Below are 23,165 nucleotides of genomic sequence, written 5' to 3' on the forward strand. Positions count from 1 at the left end.
ATTCACAAAGGACAAGCTAAAAAGTCAGAACCTTACTCTTGTGCGATTATTTTGATATAAAGTTTAGCAATCGTCTTTATTCTCAAAGAATTGTATAGAAGTACTCCTCGGACATGATGGCAGTCATAGTTATGCAGTCCTCAATTGCAGAACATTAAACCTAGGTGAAAATTGCACATACCAAAGTGAGACACACATTTCTATTTTCCCCTCATATAGAATTCACTCCCCTATAGGCTGGTGCTTCTTTTTCAAGCTTGTGAATAGTGCCCAGCCTGTGGCATGGAGAAAATCGTCACTGTGCACGATGCAGACGGTGCATCAATTGGACCATTTAGAACAATGTAATTTACAGAACTTATCAGATAGCCATGATGTCCCATAACATGCTTTAGATACTAATCTAATTAATGGAGCTACTTACCCTCATAAATATGATGTGATGTTGGCAGATCCCGTTATCTCAGCATCAGCACATTTGGAAAGAGGTTATTAAGGGACATTTTATATGCTCTGCTGGAGGGGAGGTCACTCTCTCGTGAATTGCCTAATGTAGCCCTCAGTACCGAGGGACTGCTTAGTGGTTAAGAACTGACATTCTAACTCATCGCGGTCACGCCTTTAAGACAGGCAATTAGAGGTGAGGAAGAAAAGAAACACCTACTCTCGGTTATCTTATTATCCATTGTCTGACTGGTATATAGGGCATCCTGGCAGTGCCAGCAGGGCTGGTTTGACAGGTCAATTTTCTTCGATTGGTGTGTTTTAAGGGCTGATGGGTCGTTTTTTTACTGTGTATTTTCCTGTTCTTACCGGAAACATTGCATGCAGCGTGCGCACATGCATGCAGTCCACTGTATCTTTCAAAACACAGTCACTCTACAAGTTGAAAACTGACTCCATTTACAAGCGTGGGCCCATTTTTAGCTATATGGTGGTCTAAACGGGTTCTTTTTAATTTTGATGGCCCGCACTATTTTTCTGTTGCAGTCAGATTCGGTCAACCTTCTTGTAAATCGACCTTCGTGCTTTCAGTCTTTTTCAATTCAGTTATCTTTATTTTGGGCATAGACAGAATTATTTCTAGACTGTGAAAAGCTTACTTTACAAAACATACCATTTGCTCAGCTGAAACAATTCTGTCCTGAACATTTATAAGTATTGCCCATAGTTTACAGCTATTCAGGAATTACTTTAGACTTTAAAACACACTAATATTATTTCTGATGGCTAGGTGCGGTGAGCTCTGCCCACTTTTAAAATGCATACATCCTCTGATATTCATGTAGTTCTGTGCAAGAGATCTCTTCCCCTTCCCTTGGTTAAAACAAAACAGCTGCTAATGCTGTTTTGTGGCGTGTGTGGTGTTCTGAGCAGATTGGTTTGTACCACTGGCAGCCCTCACTGGCCAGTACCTGCACCAGTGCTTAATTTGAGCCAGTGGTTTCCGCTGCTCGGCTCCAGCACTTATTTGAAAACACTGGGGCTTGTAACAGTCTGCTACGTGGTGGCGCTGCCTGTCTAATATAAAGATGAGCACAACAACATTTGTTTATTAAAACAATACACATGAAAAATTACTATTGACTGCTGCCCAAACCATTCTTACATCTTCAGGGGCCTGGAATAGTTTGAACTGTCACACTTGTAAGGTGTGATTATTAGATATTGTGTTAGTACTGCCAATGGCAGCAATGGCTGGTGCAATGGGTGGTGTAGGCTGCAGTGGCCTCTTCATGAGGGCCTCAGCACCTATTTATATACAAATTAAGGGGCTCATTAGGATGGCGGGCGGAGGCACAACCACTGTGCTGGCAGAAAATTACCTTTTCCGCACTCCAGCAGCAGTCTTTGCTCCCGCCAGATTACAATGGGCATACATAGCACATTTCCCATCCACTGCAGAGCGACGTGAACCGCCAGAAATTTGTGCCGCCACTGCGGCGTAGGGAGCCAATAGAGACCCACCGCTGTGGGGAATGACGTCCCATCCGCCGTATAAATCACAATGCCCCAAACAGCCCATCACACCGCACTGGAGAATCCAACCACCCGGAGATGGCGGAAGCACAACAGCGGAGCGTGAAACCAGACTCCCGGTCTCCTCCACCCGGTCTGGACCACAATGGATCCAGCTCTTCAAGCCTTTCTTCTCCTAAACCTCATCCACTACCAGCAAATAATGCACCGTCATAGACAATGCTGCAGGTACACAAATACAGTACTTGCACACAACCACAACACACTCCTCCTGTGCTGATATACGGTTCCTGTCAACTTTTGCCTTTTTTCAGTCCCTGTGTATGAGAGATATGCATGCATCGTAAGAAGCCAGATGCATTGGTGTGTCTCAGTATTTACATAAAATAATTTAAATACCTACATTTTCTGTTTCTTTTATAACGCTACATATCCTGATGCAGAGTGTCAGATCACCTTACATCACACACACACACACACACACACACAAACATGACCTTGAAAATAAATAAATCATACAAGTGTGTAAATCAATGTACGGGATGTGTTACATAAGACAGTGAGGGTTACACAGTATAGGAGTTGCATATCATCCTTGATAGTTTACTGTGCTGTATTAGAAGGATTACAATTTATGAACTGCAAGTAAAAAAATGGTATCTGTCCACAGGAACACATCCCCAAGTGTACCCACAAATGTCCTGCCTGCCAGAAACTCACCCCTCCACATACGGGTCACCCATCAACCGTAAAATCACTGCAACTTCCAAGTCACTTCACCACAGCGGTGAAGATACGGGAAAACCTGCACACAATGTAGTAGGCAGGGTCAGTGCCAGGCATGGGCAGTCCACAAAGATTATTAGAGTTCCACCTCCACACTGCACACACTACGCTTCCCACACCCATTTGGGAACAGGTTGTGTGCCCCTGCTGTGCCCCCCTGCACAATTAATGTGCCAGGTGTAGCCAGACCTTGGACCTCACACACAAAAGGACAAGGGAGCCTGTCTTGGAAGGTGGGGGTGAAGAGGAACACCCTACACAGAAGTTCAGAGGTTGAACAACCCTCATCACACCTACCTTCCACTCAAGTAAACCAAACTGAGTATAATTACAAAATGAAGCCTCACACTGCATGTGAACATCCACAGAACTGTTCACACTGTCTGTCAAGTCACTCACAAACACCCCACACTGATACTCTGGCACATACTCATACCATAGGTCAGCAGAAATGGAGGATAATAAATGGGCCAGCCAAAAGTGAAGTGGACAGTGCTGGAAAGCCTTGGAGCGAGCCACATAGCATGTGTACATCACATGCAAGAGAAGGGACATATCTCGCCACCCTTAGGCAATCGTATCAGAGATGGGTGGCACAGTGAGTGAAATTAAAGTAAAGTGTCCTCCATGCAACAACACAGGGAAACATCAAGGCAAGCCATGTATAGGCACTGGGATGATAGGAAGTGTCTGGAGTCAAACAGTGATCAGTCACACATCTGTTTCAACTTACTTGACATGTGCATGTCATCAACACAACACACATGGCTCATTGTCACACTCCCTGGCTGTCAAAAACAAGTAGGACCTCCACACATCACATGCCCCTCCTCTAACCACCTCACACCTGCAACACTCAACACCAGTGTGAAACACACAGAATGGTGCAAATGATGTCCTGTGAGTTTACTGAAAATCAATCACACTCACTGGGGTGCATCCACAAACATCACACTCACACTCAGGGATGCCTGAACTAATGCAGATACAAAAACAATAGCCAAACACAAAACTCACAATCAACATACACAGAAGTCCAACAAGCCCACACATGGGCAGGCAAACACTGGAAAGGCAATGTGACCCTAAACACAACAGGAACACACAACATTGTCACTCAGGGCCAATGCACACCATACCTCAACACAAACAAGAAGTGATCGTCAAAAATCAACCATGAACACTAATTGGGATCAATGGGACAAGAAGCTAACACAGACAGAGACACCACACCACTCATAAAAGTGGAAATGCTGGCATATTGTACCACAAGCATGCACATGCACAATCCTGACAAGTGACAGGTCAACAATAGGAGGACAAACCACCAATGCATACTAAACACAAGCCCAGCAACAAGAATCCACCTTGCTGCATGTGACAGACACACAGGTAATGCACACTACACCTGTAACACACATCTGAATGTATCACACAACAACTACTCACAAAAATCGTGCAAATAGAACATCACACACACATAGCATCTGTCAGTAGAAAGAGCCAACACAGGCCAAACAATGCATACATCCACAACAGATGGACATATCAATCCATTACATTGCAAACTCAGCTGCACATCAGGGGGATGCACAACAAGAAAGTACAAGGCAACATACACTGACAACATTGCATGCACACCAAACAGTGTCTCCACACCAACCAAATCAGTAGCACACACATCTTAGTGCCACACTATGTACTCACACAACACAAACCAGCACAGCACACAGAGAACATCACACTCAGGAAGGGTAGCAGTACCTCAGCAAACGCACATACAGCTTAGCCATCACCCACAGATGCACAACTCAGGGGCACCCAGTTGCAAACACCATGACCACGGGACTGTGCTGCCCAAACATTTGCACTGCACATGAGCAACCATGACAGCAAACGAGTACAAGAAAATAACACATAACAAATTGGGGAACTGTCCTGAGGAGCATATTGGTCCTGTACACAGATCAGCCTCACACAGCATAGTTTCACACTATGAAATGGTGGGGAGGCTCACATACTGGCAAGCCATGGGGTGGAAGACATGAGATTGAAGTGGTGTATACATCAGTAGGGGACAGCTGATGAGTATACAGTACACAAACACATAGAGGAGTGACTCACAATGTGTAGGCACCAGAAGCACATATAGGGGATGGCATGACTCTACATTTTGGAACCATCCACGCCGTCACTCTGATGCGGATGAAAACATTTTGTTAGATGCTCCCCGATGAAGGGCAACGCCCGAAATGCATTGGAGGGAATATGAAATGGAATGAAAAAACAAATATATGTTTCTCAACATAAATGCTATCCTTGGTTGAAAAGAGCACGATATATCTGAATCAAGAAAGAATAAATCTTTGAAAACGATTTCACGTTATCTTGTAATGAATAGAGGAGGATTATTTCCAAAATATTGGAGTGCCCTATGGGATGTTATCAGTTGTCAACTGACCACACTTCTTTCACATTTGTTCTCATTCGCCCAAAGGGTGGAGGGCGATACCAAAGGAGCACCCTCTGAATAAACACATTGGAGCATTGAACTTCATTTGAATTTAGGTGTGCACGGGTCAACTAATATCATAACATATTATGACTCTACATACCACATACCATACTGGCGACAAAAATGGGTCAAGTGACGGCAATGCATGACAAAACTCACAAATGATGTCAATGTGTCTGAGCAGGTCTGCAGTAGGAAGACACATGGCTGATCAACAAAACACAACACATACTTGGGTGTCACACACTCTGCATACTCACAACTGGCAGCAACAACAAGTAGGTGTCCCCCAGTAGTGCAAGGACACACCAACACACTGCACAGTGCCGAACCTACAACTCCTACATGTGCCTACAGTCTGAAGTACATGTCATACAATTGAAACAAACAGGCACTCATCTTCTGGGTCAAACATGTGTGCAGTTGGCATTGCAGGGGCACACACATCAACACTGCTGACAAAGTCACCCCCTTCACTCAAGTGCACACATTCAAATGTACCCATGTGACTAGGAAGACAGGCTATCACAAAATGACTATACATCAACACTGCTTTTCACACATCAAGAAAGATCACACATATATGATGGACTCTGGCCAGCCCACAAGTAATCCTGTGGATAGAATTCGCCTCTGTTCTGGCATTGCATCATAAACTGACATGTTTACAATACAGCAAACATGGCCATATGATGAGTATGTTAATGGTAGATCATCACAAACACCCATCATTGCACCCTCAAGTCTCAGAATGAAGAAGAACTAAAGTGCCTCTCACCACTGGCAAACCCAGAAAAAGCAAAAGAAGCAATTGGCAATGTTAAATGGCATGCATAGCATTTGTCAAATGCAACCATACCCATACAGAAAACACTTTTATTTAGCAAGGACACTGACAAAGCAGACAACAGGAGTAACTGTCTTTATTGCATATCAGCAAGATAAGCATCAAAAGTAGATAACAGCAAGGCCAGTGGCCAGTCCATAGTTCAAAGGAGGGACATGTGTGTGTGAGAACCTGCACATGGGACGGGCGTCCAAAGTTACAAATAGCAAGGCAGTGGCCATTCCATAGTGCAAAGGAGGTACATGTGTGCCTCAGAACCTGCACAGAGAATGGGCATCCAAAGTTACAAACAGCAATGCCAGTGGCCAGTCCATAGTTCAAAGGAGGAACATGTGTGCCTGAGAACCTGCACAGGTAATGGGTGATACCTTACACTGCCATGGTAAGCAACACAGCTAGGGGGAGAACAATGGGCAGTCCGGGCACCGCTGGGGGGGAGATAGGTTTGGGAGGGGGAATTTTCCTCAGACTTGGATGTCAGTCAAACTGGGAGATGGCTGATTGTCGGGCCAGTTGGAGAACTGGACCTGGGAGAGAGAGGATCAGCTTTGGTAGCCTGGAGGACTGATTGGACTGGGTGGCATGGTGGCACGTGGAGGTGGAGACATGCTACCATGAGACACAGTGTGTGAAGGTAAATGTGGAGGGCTGACTCTCCACTTCTTGGGCACTCAATAGGCCAGAACCATCTTGGTAGGAGTGGGAAGTGGGGCAGACACAACAGGCACACTCGCCACCAAAGGTGCATCAGGTGCAGGTGGTGGCCCTCCCTCTGGGGATCTGCTGAATCTGGCGGTACTCTTGGCCTGGCCTTGCCTTTTCCCCTCCATCCCCTGTTGACCATGTGAACCCCCCACAGTGCCCTCCTGTCCGAGCTTCACAGAGGTGTGGGTGGGAGTTGAGGTTGTGGGTGAATCTGCTTTAGAGGGCTGTTTCTGCAGACACTTAGCAGGCACAAGCTTCATAGCAGTCAAAGCAATTTTTTGTCTTGCTTTGGGAGCCGCTTTTGGGATGGGAGTGTCCTTGGATAAGGCTGATTTTGAGGCATGTGAGTCTGAGGCCTGCTTTATGCCCCTGAGTGTCACCTGAAGAGCTTTTGCCTTTGTGCTCCTGTGTGCCTTTTTGTGTTTGGGGGATGGTGTCTGCGCTCTGGGCCGCTTGGGGTGCTGCTGTGTGTGGTGGAGCCTGAGGGCTGTGGTATGTGGCCACTCTCGTCATATGTTGCCAACTTGCCACTAGCAGGGGAGTTGCCGAAGGGACTGGAGCTGGATTCTGAGCCTGTGACAGCTGAATGCCCACCCACATCAGAATGAATGCCCTCCATGAAGGCAACTACCCATGCCAACTTTTTGTCATGATCCTGGAAGGCATTCAGGAGAGTAGTCTGACCCACACACAGCTGGCACAAAAGGTCCACAGCCTCAACACTGAGGGCAGCAGGGGAGACAGGGGCAGGGGCAGGAGTGCCTGGGGGGAAGGACACTCTTCCCTTCTTACTGCTGTGAGGCATATGCAGCACTAGTGGAAGTAGCTGGGAAGGTGGGCACTGGACGATGTGTGGTAGAAGAAGAGGCAGATTTCCCACTCCATGTGCCCGCCAACATCGAGGAGTCACTGCTTGCGTCAGATGACATTGATGTTGGTATTTCTGGGCGTGATTCTTCAAGGGCACTCATGTTCCCCTCAGAGGCGCTGGTCACATCAGTGTCAGGGAGATCATGTGTAACAGTCATGCCAGAAGCTTCACCACTGGTGTCTGTCCCGTCCTTCTGTGCCCTCGGTATATGCTGCAAGAGACTGAGACGTAGGTTCAGTTTAGTGCCATACTCACAAACATCATATGCAAACGAAGCACAAACCAAGATGATGATACCCCCATGTTGCATGCACCCCTGTGCAGCGTGCATGTGCATCCTTAATGCAAAAATCTACAGATGCATGGTAACATGCATACTTGGCATTAATGACCCATGTGATGTTCACACAGCCAAATAGCTTGCCCATGCCACCATGTAACCTGGCATACAGATTCCTTTAAGCATACCTAGGTGCCTGTAGGTGAAAGAGATGTACATCTCAACATGTTGTCACAGTCACATATGGAGTCACTTTAAGGGGACAACACAGCTACAGACTCAAAATGTCCGTTTGCAATGGCCATTAGCTCCTGCTATCCACCATGTTGTGCTTTGAAGCACAACCACTGTTGCACATTGGTGTCAGATGTGTAGTTCACACAATTTTGAGGTCAGGCACTGCACACATCGACAACAGCACACTAAGAGGAGGTACACTGCCTTTCACTGCCCAGTGATGTCCATGAATCCCGTAATACAGCAGATACCATAAGGCCACATCTCAGCATGCAATGTCAAGAGCCATTACATTAAACACATTATAAATTACATGTAGGGTAAATGCATGACAACTGCACTCAACATAGAGGCCACTTACAAGCCATAGCATCACACTAGAAACATCACAGAGCTCCGCACTGGCTCAGGGTTGGGATACATGCAGTCACTCACACCTCAAATTCACACTTCGCAGAATACTCATCCCCAACCTGCTGCTGATGGCCCTCAAACGTCCATCCAGCTCTGGCTGTGTCACTGCCAAGGTAAGGGCCATTAGTGGTGTCATGCTCCTGCGTGCCAACCTGCCAGTCCGAGGGAGCAGCCCCAGTGTCATCTCTACCATGTTTTTGCTCAGCCGGCATATGTAATCCCACCTCTTGTGACAGTGTGTGTGCCGTCAGTTGGAGACACCCAGAATCCACACCTTGCGTGCAATGGCCCTCCATAAGGCCTTACGTTGGTGGACTTTAAGTTGCAGGCATGGGAGACAAGAAGAGGACAGATCAGTAACACTGGGTTATGTACCACTGTGTCTCAGTACAAGAGCATGCACAAACGTAGCACAGCTAATCTGATATGTTTAGCAGAGTCCATACAGCATGACACATAGTACATTAGCATAAGACAATCGTACATAAATGCATGCAGGTATGAGGATGGACACAGCACCTGGCCATCTCATGCACATGCAGAATGCCAGCACAGAAAACAATGTGAAGAAGGCCCATATCTGCAATGCAGTTTATGAGTGAGCAAACATATATTACGTTGGATATTATGTTTTGGGGGCAGACTCACTGTGTCCAATAATGCATACCCCTCAATGTCCTTGGCCTGTGAATGACTACCTGTGTCATGGAGGTCACATTTAGGGACAAGATATTACATTCTCACACCCTTTCCACAAGGTCTGTCTTGTGCAATCCACAGGCCTAAGATAGCTCATTGAGGAATAGGTTAGCAGACACCACGTATGTCTCTCCCTCTCTGTCCATTCAGTGATAGGTCTCTGTCAAATTGGGAAGTAACTGTGCAGGCCAAGGGGGGTCACACGTGGGCCATCAGAACAGTCACATGCATGTACAATATGAGAGGGCAAACAGTGCCTACACATGCGAGTCAGTACACATAATGAAAAGAATGGAAGGGGGATATTTCTGAAGTACAACAATCTGCTGTGTCATATGGTAATTTCTCCCTCAGGCATTTCACTCTTGTGCATACTGCTCACAAATCCATGGTAGAAATAAAAAGTAAAACACACTTCCATCAGTACCCTCTGGAAGATAAGTCTTTGTAATATCACAAATGAGCATGTGAAAACCTCATGGACTCACACATTCATTAGCACAGGCAATGTCTGTTCTGACTTCCACTTTTCAAACTAGCAGTGTCACTATATGGCTGCAATACTTCTGCATGTCCCTCCCATCCTGAAATGCAGCCCGGGAAATGTGTAAAATAGGCAACAAACCCCACTTTCCTGAAGTCAGCATGCTGGGCAGTGTATCACACAAACCCAAACTCTCAGTCACAAACTGCAGCACATCAACTTCATGTGTGCACTCCCTGCACTCTGCTAATTTCACTATGAAACACTTACCATGACATCAGGAGCACCATATACCCTCCCATACTGTGAGAGCACCTCCTCCACCAAGACCTCTAGCTCCTCTGCGGTGAAGGGACGGGGCCTGATGTTCTCAGTCCTCTTCATCACTGGGTCCATGAGACAGGAACAGCAGCAGTTGGTGGTGAAGAGTGTCACTCAGCAGTGTCTGGAAGCAGTGGAAATGTGTGTCTCTCTCCCATACATATATAGCCTCCTGGGTTATTTCAGTGGTACTCAGCTGCTGCAGTTGGTGTCCAGGTCAGCTTTTTTCAAATGCGACCAATGACCGGCCCGCGGTAGCAGAGCAAGCCTACTGCGATTTTCAAAAATGCATTTTTCTACCGCAATTGCGGTTTCCATTGGCTGTAAGGGCATGGGCTTTTGCGGTGACCCACCGTAGGGGCCAGGCGGTCGCTACTGTGACCGTGCTTCTTTCAATTGCATCTAATGACCAGCCCGCTGTAACAGAGCACGCCTACCTCAATTTTCAGAAATGCATTTGTCTACCGCGATTGTAGTTCCCATTGGCTGTAAGGGCAAGAGCATTGGCGGTGACACACCGCAGGGGCCAAGCGGTCGCTACCACAACTTGGCTGCTTGACATTGGTGCCTATGGCAGTGATTGTGGTGGTGGAGCACACCAACCGCCATTTTCCAATCTGTATTTAACTACCACAATTGCGGTTCCCATTGGCTGTAAGGGGATGGGCATTGGCGGTGACACACCGCGGGGCCAGGCGGTCGCTACTGTGATTTGGCTGCTTGACATTGGTGCCTATGGCCGTGATTGCAGTGGCAGTGCACGCTTACGGCACCTATGGACACATCATGCTGAAGCAATGGCAATGGCCATTTCTCAACATTGAACAGTAAACACTTACTCTGACTCATGCCACCAGATAGTTTAAACCAATGCTAGTGTTACATTTAACTCACTGATGACTACTAACCCTGGGCGTAGTAGCACTAGTGCGTAGCTACACAAACTCCGTAGTGCACTGTGCTAAATGCTGTTCGCACTGATTGCACAGTGCTGGATGCTTGTCTGCACTGTGCAATCAGTGCAAACTGCATCTCCACAGTGCAAGCGGTCGTTTTCTGCTGCTCGAGTAGATTTCTACTCGAGCTGCAGCTTTCTCAACCGGACTGGTAGTTTCTCATCATGAGTGGTCGCGAGCATACGCGACCACTCGCAATGAGAAATCTGACCTTCCTGCGTTGAGAATCTCAGCGGGAGGTTTATTTTCCTCGCTTGCAATCGGCAACTAGATATTGCTGATCGCGAACGAGGAAAACTTATCGCCAGGATGTCATTTTGCTCGCTCGTGGTCGCCAACTTGACGATGAGGACCGCGAGCAAGCAAAAAATTACCGCTACACTACATGTGTTTGCACTGTGCTACGTGTAATTCGCGTAGTCCGAAGTAGCGAAAACATCACAAAATACGTGAGTGTAGTGTAGTACTTTGCCCATGGTTAATGACTACACATGCCATGCCAGTGCACAGGATTACATTCATTGGCAGGTACTCCCTCACATCACATGTCACTTATGATGTTGTTGTGCATGTACACAGTTTTGTAGTGTGATGGACTCTCCAATATGTACACATGTCAATGTGTGAGATGGCTAAGCAACCCACAGTGATGAAGGTCTGACCACATAATGTGCCTATTTCACTGTGTACATTGCTGAGCTCATGTGCATACTTGATCGTTATGCACACACTGTGCTCATTGTGTTGTTATTGTGTGCCGTGTCCGACTACTGCAAGAAGGTGTGGCAGGTACAGCAGCTATGTAAAAGCCAGCAGTGTTGCTGTTTCACACATGTGCTGTGTCAACTACTCTCAGCGCTGGTGACACAAGAGGTCGAAATGTACCTTTTGGCATTTACACAGTCTGAATTTGTTTTGGGGATACTCACTGTGAGAATACTGGACAAGTGTACAACTAGTTTAGATCAAGGTGTCCCTAGATGTTACTTGTGCTGTAAGCTGTAATTTCATGCCAGTCATTGTTGGTGCTGCATGAGTGAAAACGCACGATGTTGGACACATCTCATAGGGGAATTGAATTGACATGTTATCCCTTTCATCTCACCTAGGAGGCGACCAAATGCGCATCGTCCATTCACATTGCTTGTGGACATGGAGGATGAGGACATCATATGCAAATTCCATTTGGATAGGCCTACCCTTCAAGACCTATGTGGTCAGATGGAGCCACATCTGAGACCTCGCAGACCCTATCCAACTGCTTTGACACCAATGTGTAAGGTGATGATGGGCCTGCATTTCTTTGCAACTGGTTCATTCCAGTACACAGTGTCCAGCGCAAGTGGGATGTCTCAACCAATGTTCAGCCTGGTGCTATGTGATGTCCTGTCCACTATGATGACCTACAACAACAGCTACATCCATTTCCCCAGGAGGCATGAATTGGCAGCTGTGAAAGGTGATTTGTATGACCGTGGCCACATCCCTAATGTTGTTGGTGCCATTGACTGCACACATGTAGGCCTGGTTCCACCACAGTCAAGTGAGCACATCTACAGGAAGCATTTCCATTCCATCAAAGTGTAAGTGGTATGCCAGGTGGATATGATAATTTCCCATGTCTGTGCCAAACATCCAGGATCAGCCCATGACTCTACATCCTGCGTAACAGCATCGTACTGCAGTTGATGGCAAATCTGCATCCAGAGCGTGCATGGATTGTGGGTGAGTACGCAGACTCAAGTAGCGTGCTGTATGTGTGACATGCTATCCTTTGCCACAGTTATGGTACAAAATTGTTCTGTGTACCTCACACCTACGTGACTCTGCATATCCCAACCAGCCTTCGTTGCTGAGCCCACCGAAGAATCCCAGGACCCCAAGCAAAGTCCGCTACAATGATGCCCATGGGAGGACACATTGTGCGGTGGAGTGGACTTTTGATCTTCTGAAGTCTCGATTTAGGTGCCTGGACAGGACCGGAGGTGCACTGATGTACTCTCCCAAAAAGGTGTATCAGATCGTAGTTGTATCCTGCATGCTCCACAACCTGGATTTACGCAAAGAGAGACCCCTGGTCCTGGATGATGCTGAGTAGCCAAAGCCACCACCTGCAAACCCACACATGTCCAGTGACGAGGATAATGGAGAGGAGGAAGATGTCGACCTGCGTCAACAGCTCATCAACCGCTACTTCCCTTGAAGGTGAGTGGCATTGTACAACCGTCTGCTGTTTTTGTTGTTAAAAAGGTCCAGGGTAGCTTTGTGACTGCTGCCTGTTGTTGGCTCAGTGCTGAGGGCTATTGTTTCTGGGACAGGGTAGTTGTGCACACCTACATGATGTCTATGTCGATGTTTTTGCTCATTGTAATCTGTGCAGGTTGGAGTACCTTGATAAGAAGTGTTGTGTAATGGCTGTGATGCCATCACCTGACAAGTGAATGTTGTACTCTTGTGTTTTCCTAGGTCCCTTCAGCCTCTCAATGCCTCAAAACAATTATTGCTCCTGGAACATTGTAATGAGAGTCAACATTGTACATCCTGTGATAAACATGGAGCTGATACAAAAACATAGTTATGTTAAGAGTGTTTATTAACAATAAGTATTTGTGACAGGGAAGTGATTATTTACAAAATGGTGCAAAGTGAATCAATGAGTTGTCAGTGATGGTAGACGAGACAATAGAGTAGTCACCACATTGATGAGGTGACACAGTCCAACAGACGCAGTGTGGGTATGGATAGTCAACAAAGTCAATGGCAAGGTGAAGAGAGGTGGCATCTTGGCTGGCTCTTTGACTGACGTTTGGCTGGGGCTTTGCCACGTGATCCTCCCGTGCTTTTCCTCGGACGGCCCCTTGAGCGTTTGGCTGGGGGGGCCTCTGCTGCAGGCTCAATGGTATTTGAGGACTCATCAAGTTCCAGCTCACCCCTCTCTGTGGCCGCAGGTGAGGTGGTGGACTATTATCCTGGGAGCCACAGGAGGGAGGTTGAGCTGGCCTTTGGGCTGCAGGCCTGTCCCTCAGAACGCCCTCAAGGTGGCCCAAGAGGTCCAATATGTGGCCCTTATGCGTGTCAGCAGCAGGCAGACCTCACACACTTCTTTCAGAACCTGGTCCATTTGTCCCTGGGTTTGTTCATAGGCCCCAAGGACTCTTGTGATGTTGGCCAGGGCTTCAGTCCCAGTGTCCTGTTGTATTTGTCGCCCAGTTGCCCTCCCACCTGGCCTGCTGTCCCGGACCTGTGGTGTTACCACTCGATTCACCAACTGACTCTCCCTGCCCTCCTCAGATTGTGGGGTAGTCTGGGTATCCTCTGAGGCAGGGACAGTGTTGCAGGCAGCACTGGTGGTGGTGGTGGTGGAGGCAGCACAGGTTGTTACAGAAGGTGCAGCACTGGTGGTGGTGGAGGCAGCACAGGTTGTTACAGAAGGGGTCAGCGCAGTTGTTGTTGCTGAGGTGGTGGTATTGGTGGAGGCAGTGGGGGCCTGGGATCTGGTGCGCCCTGGCAGGCCTGATGGGCCAGCTTCTGGGCCCACATCCAAGGAATTTAGGGAGTCAGCGTCTCAGAGTCCATGTTCCAGGGGGGGGGAGACTGGCTCTGCAGGTTGGTGTTGTCATTTGCAGCAGTCAATTCTTGGTCACCTGTAGGACATAGATGAAATGGTCATTTAAGTGCACCCCACAAGCTTGGTGTTAGATTTTTGGATGTTACATGTTATACACCCCACAGTTTATATTGAGATCACTTTGTATGGCTGCACATTACTGATCATCATGACATGATGTGGAGGTACATACATTACTTGTCCATGGTGTGACATGTCAATGGATACTATGCTCCAGGTACAGATTGTGTGATTACAAGGACATGTCATCATCTAACAACTAGCAACACTATGTGAAGCGTCTTTGTTGTGTACTCCTCATGGAAGACGTTTATTCTGAGCATGTACTAGCCATTGTTATCTCATGCATCCCTCTGTCATATCATGTGCTTTGCTTTCTTTTTACAACTGACTATGCTTGTTTTGTTTTCATATGGGCCTTGATGCACTGGCCCCATGGCACTTACAGAGAGCAGCAAACAAAGAGAGGGACAGAGAGGGCTATGTTTAACGGAGTCTAGCGCACAAGCCCTGATGTAGTGTCAGCAATGAAGGGTACGCTGTTCCCCAGGGTGATACAGTGAATGAACCAAGTAATGGGTGGAGGCCCCAACAAAGGAGGAAAGGGAGGGGAATCCTCCCTTTTGGAATTAAAACCCTCACACACCCAGCAAGCTAGGTGTCATGCTTCATCATCTGGGTTTGCTCCTCGTCAGGCCGGTGGTGCAATGCCTGACCGGCACCCATAAAGGGGCTCTTTACCAGAGATCTTTTGTTCCTGCCGTTGGTGCGGTGGGTGTGAGGGCCCTAGGGAAAGTGTAGACGTAGGGAAAGAGTGAATTAAAAAAGGTTAGACTATCCATTAGGTAATTTTAATAGTGTGGCAATCTACCATGTTAAAATCAGTGAAGAGGGAGTGCTCACTGGTGCAAAGATCCAGGAGAGTACGCTCTACTTAGTGGTCAACATGTTTCATGCTAATTGTTCACAAGGATACAGTGCAATTCATCAGGACCTATAAGGAGTGACTATCTACACACTGTGTATGGTGAGGATTCTACCTACCACAGGATACTGGGGGGCAGGCCGGGGGTCCTGCCACATCTTAGTGGGACCTAGACAGGGATGAAAAAAACAGTGGGGTAATAAAAAAACTTGTCATCAACCTGGTTCAATGAATCAAAGTGCATTACAAATACAATTATACAATTTGTATTGAGGAGGTTACTATTATTGAGTTGATATGGCTTTGAACCTGTGCTTACCTCCCCATCTTAGGGTACCTACATCCGAGGTGCCTAGCATGGGAGAAGACCGTTGACACCATCTTTTTACCTTTGTAGGGTGAGACTTGAATACCATTTACAGCCACCCCACACTTTTGATTGGTTTGACACTTCTGATTGGTTTGATACTGTTACCTGACCTAGTCTATGTCGTTTTTAATGCATTTTGAATACACTTCATTCTTGCTAAGTTTGTCCTAACACTGCCCAACATGGCATTGCTTTAGCCAGCTGCACTTTGATTAGTTGAACCAGGTTGATGACAAGAGTTACAGTTGTTTTTATATTACCCCACTGTTCTTTTCATCCCTGTCTAGGTCCCACTAAGATGTGGCAGGACCCCAGGCCTGCCCCCAGAATCCTGTGGTAGGTAGAATCCTCACCATCCACAGTGTGTAGATAGTCATTCCTTATAGGTCCTGATGAATTGCACTGTATCCTTGTGACACTGACAGGTCGCTCTGACACTCCTGAGGCAGAAAGCCGGGAGCACCATCACATTGTCAAATTTTAAAATTATTTGTGTATTTTAAATTGTTCTTTGGACTTCTGAGCACTTACCTGCCCTCTTCTCCTCACTTTGCTTCGTTCCCCTGTGCAGCCGATTAGGCGCTGCTACAAGGACTGAGAGGGCAGCCGCCATTTTGGGGGTAGCCCTGGGTTGCCGCTGCAGTTTTTCTGACACAACACTGTCAGACAGCATATGATGTGTATCCCACCCCGACCGCGCAGCGGGCGTGCCGATGGCGCGCCGAAGGTGGGCCAAAGGCATGCCCGTCTGTGCCCGTCCGCGCCAGGCCGGGCCCAGGGACAGTCCCTCTGCCCCCTTTTTAGCATATTCTATGGAGAGCCTGTTGAACCTCCGCAACTCGGCATGTCTTCTGGGCCCAGCCTCCATTAGACATCTGAGGCAACTAGGCATTTTTTCTCCCCCCTCCTGCCCCTTAAAACCTCTGTCCCAGTCACTTCAGTGACACTTGCAATCTAAGTCTGCCCCCACCAAAACCCAGCACCTAAATATCTTTTACCTTAACACTAGGACTTTATTTAAACATCGACTCGACATCTTCCTCCTCCTTGCTTGCCAAAAACCGGACATCCTTTTCCTATCGGAAACTTGGCTTAATACCAATTCTTCTCCAGACATTCTGGCAGCTCTACCAGACAACTATTATATCCTACAGGTAGATCGAGATGCAGGGAAAGCAGGGGGTGGAGTTGCCGCTATCATTAACAAAGGCTATGTCTTCTCCAAAGCGACATCCCTTGATCTTGCTGCAGTCGACAATCTGGTCATCGGGCTCGACTTCAGATCCGGAACATGCATACTGATTTATAGACCTCCACAAAGCATGTCCTCTTTCCCTTTTTCCCTGTGTGATCAGCTGTCTTCCATGGTCACAGATTACACTAAAATCCTGCTAATTGGAGATTTTAACTACTGGCCTAACAGCGAGACCGGCGGCCCTTTGGCTGGTGAACTCATGGAGCTCCTTAGAGGACTTAATTTCAGCCATCATATTAACACTGCTACTCATGTTAAAGGGCACACACTAGACCAGATCTGGAGCACGAATCTTAGTATATCCCCCGCTGTCGTATCTCCTTGTATCTGGTCCGACCATTTTTTGATCCAGTTTAACATCTCTATTCTTGAGCCCAAAATCAATGCAGTTACCAAGGAGGGATTCATCAGGAAATTGGGATCTCTGGACACCCCAGCCTTTCTGGAAAGTCTAGAGAATTCTTCACCTATCCTAAACATTGACCTCAATCTATCCGTGTCTGACATCTCTAACTGGCTCAATACTGCTAGTGACACACACGCCCCATTGAATAAACGTAAAACCATTCGTCAGTCTGATGCCCACAAATAGTTCTCTCCCGACCTTAGGGCAACAAACTCATTGTTCGGCAAAAGGAGCGAGTGTGGAGAAGAACTTACGATACCCTTGACAGGACCCGCTATTTGGCTGCTCGTGCTGAATACATGAAGACCATCCTCTCAGCCAAAACTAACCTTTTCTCTATTTTAATCGAACAGTCAAATAACAACTCCAAGGAGATTTTCTCCATTTTTAATAAGCTCTCGAATCCCAGTAGAAGTTTACGCCCGCTGTTACCCAGGACTTCTGCAACACTCTCAACCAATATTTCCTGGACAAAATTGCGACAAATAAGTCTAGTATCCCCGCCACTACCCCTGTCCCGTCTGTCCCTGCACACGTCACTAATACCTTATCCTTGGACCATTTCCCCCCTCTGGATGTCCCAGCCCTAATCGCCCTATTGAATAGGGTAAAATCTGGTTCTCCTCGCGACTGCTGTCCTCCCCATATACTAAAGACTGTTTTTGCTACTTTCCCTGTCCTGCCCTAAAACTTCTCAACACTTCTTTACTTCAAGGCACAGTACCTAAGTCTTTTAAGATAGCAGTCGTGGTGCCCCTCCTAAAAAAACCTGGAGCGGAGCCCACTACCCTTTCAATTTATAGGCCTATTTCCCTACTTCCGTACCTAGCCAAGGTACTGGAAGCACACGTAACATCGCATCTTTCCAATTTCATTGAACAATCCGACTTCCTAGACTCTTCCCAAGTCAGTCATCACGGCTGTCCTAGATTCTCTGCGTTCTAACACAGATTTGGGAATCCCACAGGCTCTGGTCCTACTTGATTTGTCAGCTGCAATTGACACGGTCGACCCCAACATTCTTCTCGACTGTGTCAAACTAGCTGGCATCTGTGGTCCGGCCCATGACTGGATCAGGTCCTTTCTTAGTGACCGCACCCAGGCAGTCGGCTTACCCCCTTTTTCATCTCACAAACTCCATACCACCTGCCGGGTCCCTCTGGGCTCTTTACTGTCACCCATTCTGTTTAATATTTACATGCTCCCCCTGCTCCAGTCCCTAAAATCCTTTAGAGTTACCACCTTTAATAACGCAGACGATCTGCAACTCACTTTCACAATTGACAACTCCCCAGACTCGATTTATCAATTCCAAAACACCATGCTTCATATCTGTCAGTGGATGGACGGGAATCAATTGAAGTTAAATCTGGACTTGACAGAATTGGTTCTCTTTGGCAAAAGTCAACTGTTCTGGGGCCCCCATTATTGGCCATCCAAATTGGGTTCCCCCCCCATCCCGTCTAACTCGGTTAAAGGTTTGGGGGTGCTCATTGATAGTGAGCTCTCATTAAAACCACAAGTTAATTCAGTTGTGTCCACTTGTTTTTTCCAACTGCGGAAAATAAAAGAGATCAGTCAGATGCTTACTCAATCTGCTCTGGCCCAGGTGGTAATGGCCCTGGTGTTGTCACATCTAGACAACGCCAACCCCATCTATTTGAGCCTCCCTGCTACACTCTGTAAACGTCTGCAGATGGCACAAAATCAGGCGGCTAGACTTATATATTGTCTTCCGCAATGGCAGTCAGTCAGACCTCTTTTGAGGCAACTTCATTGGCTCCCGATTACACACCGTGTTACTTTCAAATCGGCGTGTATAACTTTCAAGTCCTTACACGCACGCAGTCCTAAATTTATTCAGGATCTTCTGTGCAGATATATCCTATCCCGCAACCTTCGGTCCGCTTCTCAAATTCTTTTGACTGTCCCCGATATAAGTTCTCAGGAAAGGGGGGCCGCAGGTTTGCTACTCTCACCTCTAAGCTGTGGAACTCCCTCCCTTTGGAAATTCGTTCCTGTACTACTCTTCTCCCATTTAGGAAGCTTTTAAAAACTTGGCTGTTTGTCCAGGACTTGGCTTAACTCCTTTGAAGGTCTTCTAACTGTAGATTCAGAGTCCTGTCGGCTAGCGCCATGAAACCCTCGGGTGTGCGAGCGCTATATAAAACCTTGTTAAGATAAGATAAGAACAATTAGCATGAAACATGTCGACCACTAAGTAGAGCGTACTCTCCTAGATCTTTGCACCAGTGAGCACTCTCTCTTCTCTGATTTTAACAAGGTAGATTACCACACTATTAAAAGTACCTAGTGGATAGTCTAACCTTTTTTAATTTACTCTCTCCCTACGTCTACACTTTCCCTAGGGTCCGCACACCCACCGCACCAATGGCAGGTACAAAACATCTCCGGTAAAGAGCCCCTTTATGGGTTCCCGTCAGGCATTGCACCGCTGGCCTGATGAGGAGCAAACCCAGATGATGAAGCATGACACCTAGCTTGCTGGGCGTGTGAGGGTTTTAGTTCCAAAAGGGAGGATTCCCCTCCCTTTCCTCCTTTGTTGAGGCCTCCACCCATTACTTGGTTCACTCACTGTATCACCCTGGGAACAGCATACCCTTCATGGTTGACACTTACAGAGTGCATTCACTGCTGTGCATCATTGTGCCCTGAATTTCTTCAACATGTGATTTGGTGAGTCAAACTTTAATTTTTGTGATGGTTACATAGGCTTAGCTGTCTGAACACTGGAAGTGGCTATTGGATCTATGCCAAGTTAGGTGGAATGTGAGGGCTGGTGTGGTCATATGGCTCCATGTTTAGTTGAGAGAAATGGCAGGGCGCATGCACTGTCTACCTACCTGTTCTGTGGCACAGTTGCAGGGAATTAATGACACATGTTTCTGGGTGTGGGAGAGTGCTCCAACCTGCTCAGCTGGGGGACAAGGGGGCCCGGCGGGAATTGTAGTGCTGGCTTCCCAGCCCACAAACTATGATCTGATGCTCATGTAAAGCGCTCTGATACCTCCGGGTCTAGCCAGCGCTAAATAAAACCTTTAAAATAATGGCTTCCTACCTGTTAGGTGAAGGTGAGCAATGCAATGGCTGACCCATGATTTTGGGTGTGTGGAGTGCTCCGTCTTGCTCAGCTGTGGGACAAGGGGGTCTGATGGGAGTTGTAGTTCTGGCTTCCCAGCCCACAAACACCCCTCCCTGTGAAAATGGCTAACTACCTGTTTGGTGAAGGCAAGCAATGCGATGGCTGGCACATGGTTATGGGTGTGTGGGGTGCTCCATCTTGCTAAGGTGTAGGACAAGGGGGCCTGGTGGGAGTTGTAGTGCTGGCTTCCCAGCTGCCAAACACCCCACCCTTTGAAGATGGCTACCTACCTGTTAGGTGAAGGTGATGCTCAGGTAAAGCGCTCTGATACCTCCGGGTAAAGCCAGCGCTAAATAAAACTTTTATAATAATGGCTACCTACCTGTTAGGTGAAGGTGAGCAATGCAATGGCTGACTCATGATTTTGGGTGTGTGGAGTGCTACATCTTGCTCAGCTGTGGGACAAGGGGGCCTGCTGGGAGTTGTAGTGCTGGCTTTCCAGCTCCCAAACACCCCTCCCTGTGAAGATGGGTATCTACCTGTAAGTTTTGTTAGTGAAATACAATGGCTGCCACATGCTTCTGGGGAAGATGGAGGGCTCCATCTTGCTCAGCTGTGGGACAAGGGGGTCTGTTGGGAGTTGTAGTTCTGGCTTCCCAGCCCACAAACACCCCTCCCTGTGAAGATGGTTAACTACCTGTTCGGTGAAGGCAAGCAATACAATGGCTGGCACATGGTTATGGGTGTGTGGGGTGTTCCATCTTGCTCAGGTATAGGACAAGGGGGCCTGGTGGGAGTTGTAGTGCTGGCTTCCCAGCTGCCAAACACCCCACCCTTTGAAGATGGCTACCTACCTGTTAGGTGAAGGCGAGCAATTCAATGGATGCCACATGCATCTGGGTTTGTGGAGTGTTCAATCTTGCTCAGCTGTGGGACAAGGGGCCTGATGGGAGTTGTAGTGTTGGCTTTCCAGCCCCAAAGCATGCTTCTGGGTGTGTGGAGTGCTCCATATTGCTCAGTTCTGGGACAAGGTGGCCTGGTGGGAGTTGCAGTGCTGGCTTCCCAGCCCCAAACACCACTCCCTGTGAAGATGGCTACCTACCTGTAAGTTTGGTTAGTGAAAATAATGGCTGGCACATGGTTGTGGATGTGTGGCGTGCTCCATCTTGCTCAGCTGTGGGACAAGGGGGGTGCTCCATGCTGCTCCGCTTTGGTACAAGGGGGCCTGGTGGGAGTTGTAATGCTGGCTGCCTGTACACATGCCCCTATGGTTAATGTTGCTTGCTACTTTTGGGGTGAATCAGAGGGAGTGAATTTTGGATCTGTGAGACATGTGTTGGGGAGTGTGTGGTGCAGAGGAATGCATTTTGGCCTAGGAGGTGTAGCTTTGTAGTTGTGCAAGACAGTACATAGTAGTGAGATGGTAGACATTTGTTGGTACTTACTAGCCTCCACTGCCCCGGGTATTCCTGTGAGACTTTCTGGATACAGTATGCCAAGCACCTTCTCCTCCCATGTAGTGAAAGTTCATAGTGGACTGGGATTGCCAGTCAGTGCGCTGAGCCAGCTGACGGTTCTTGTTGTTCATCTCTTTTACCTTGTTCTTGAGGTCATGCCACCGCTTCACAATCTCCTTCTTGGTGTACAGGACAGTCCCTACTGCATTGACTTTGCTGACTATCCTTCCCCACATTTGTGTTCTGGTGGCTAATGGTGTCTGTTGTACCAGGTTTCCAAACAATTGTGGTTTTACTCTGATTACCTCATCTACCATGACTGACAACTCATTGTCAGTGAATTTGTGCATTTTCTTCTGTGCCATGGTATGTGATGTGCAAATGGGTTAAAGGTGCAGGTTTGAGAGTGGTGGTGGTGATGTAAGTGGTGTGTGTGTGTTGTGTTGGTGAGATATGTGGTGGTGTGCCTCTTCTTTGTGCTGTAGGGTTGGTTCCTTCAGTGGTGGAGTATTGCAAAGAATTCTGGTCAGGGAAGGGGCTGGTTTTATACTCAGCTATGTGAGTGTGTCAAAATGGAGCACTGCTGTGAGGTTTGCTGTGTGGATTGACCTGGAATTTGTATTTTTTTAGTTGCCATGGGGATGTGTCATTGGGGTGTGTTAGGTGTTTTTTGAGGCTGGGCCAGCTTAATGGTTACACATGGTGGCCTTGTGTGTTTCTTTGGTCAACATCCATAATTGGTCTGGAGTGGCTGCAGCAGTGGCTATACAACTGCCTTTCTGCTGGCTTTCCTATTCATCACTGGTTGCGATCGCGGCGGTCGGAAACAGCGGATCGCTCCGGTGTCACCTCAATGGTATTCTAATTTCATGTGCTGTCAATCCACTGGCCGAACGGCGGTTTTGGTTTTTTCCACCGCGAATCCG

This window comes from Lissotriton vulgaris, chromosome 6 (assembly GCF_964263255.1).
Source record: "Lissotriton vulgaris chromosome 6, aLisVul1.2, whole genome shotgun sequence".
Classification (NCBI taxonomy): Eukaryota; Metazoa; Chordata; class Amphibia; order Caudata; family Salamandridae; genus Lissotriton; species Lissotriton vulgaris.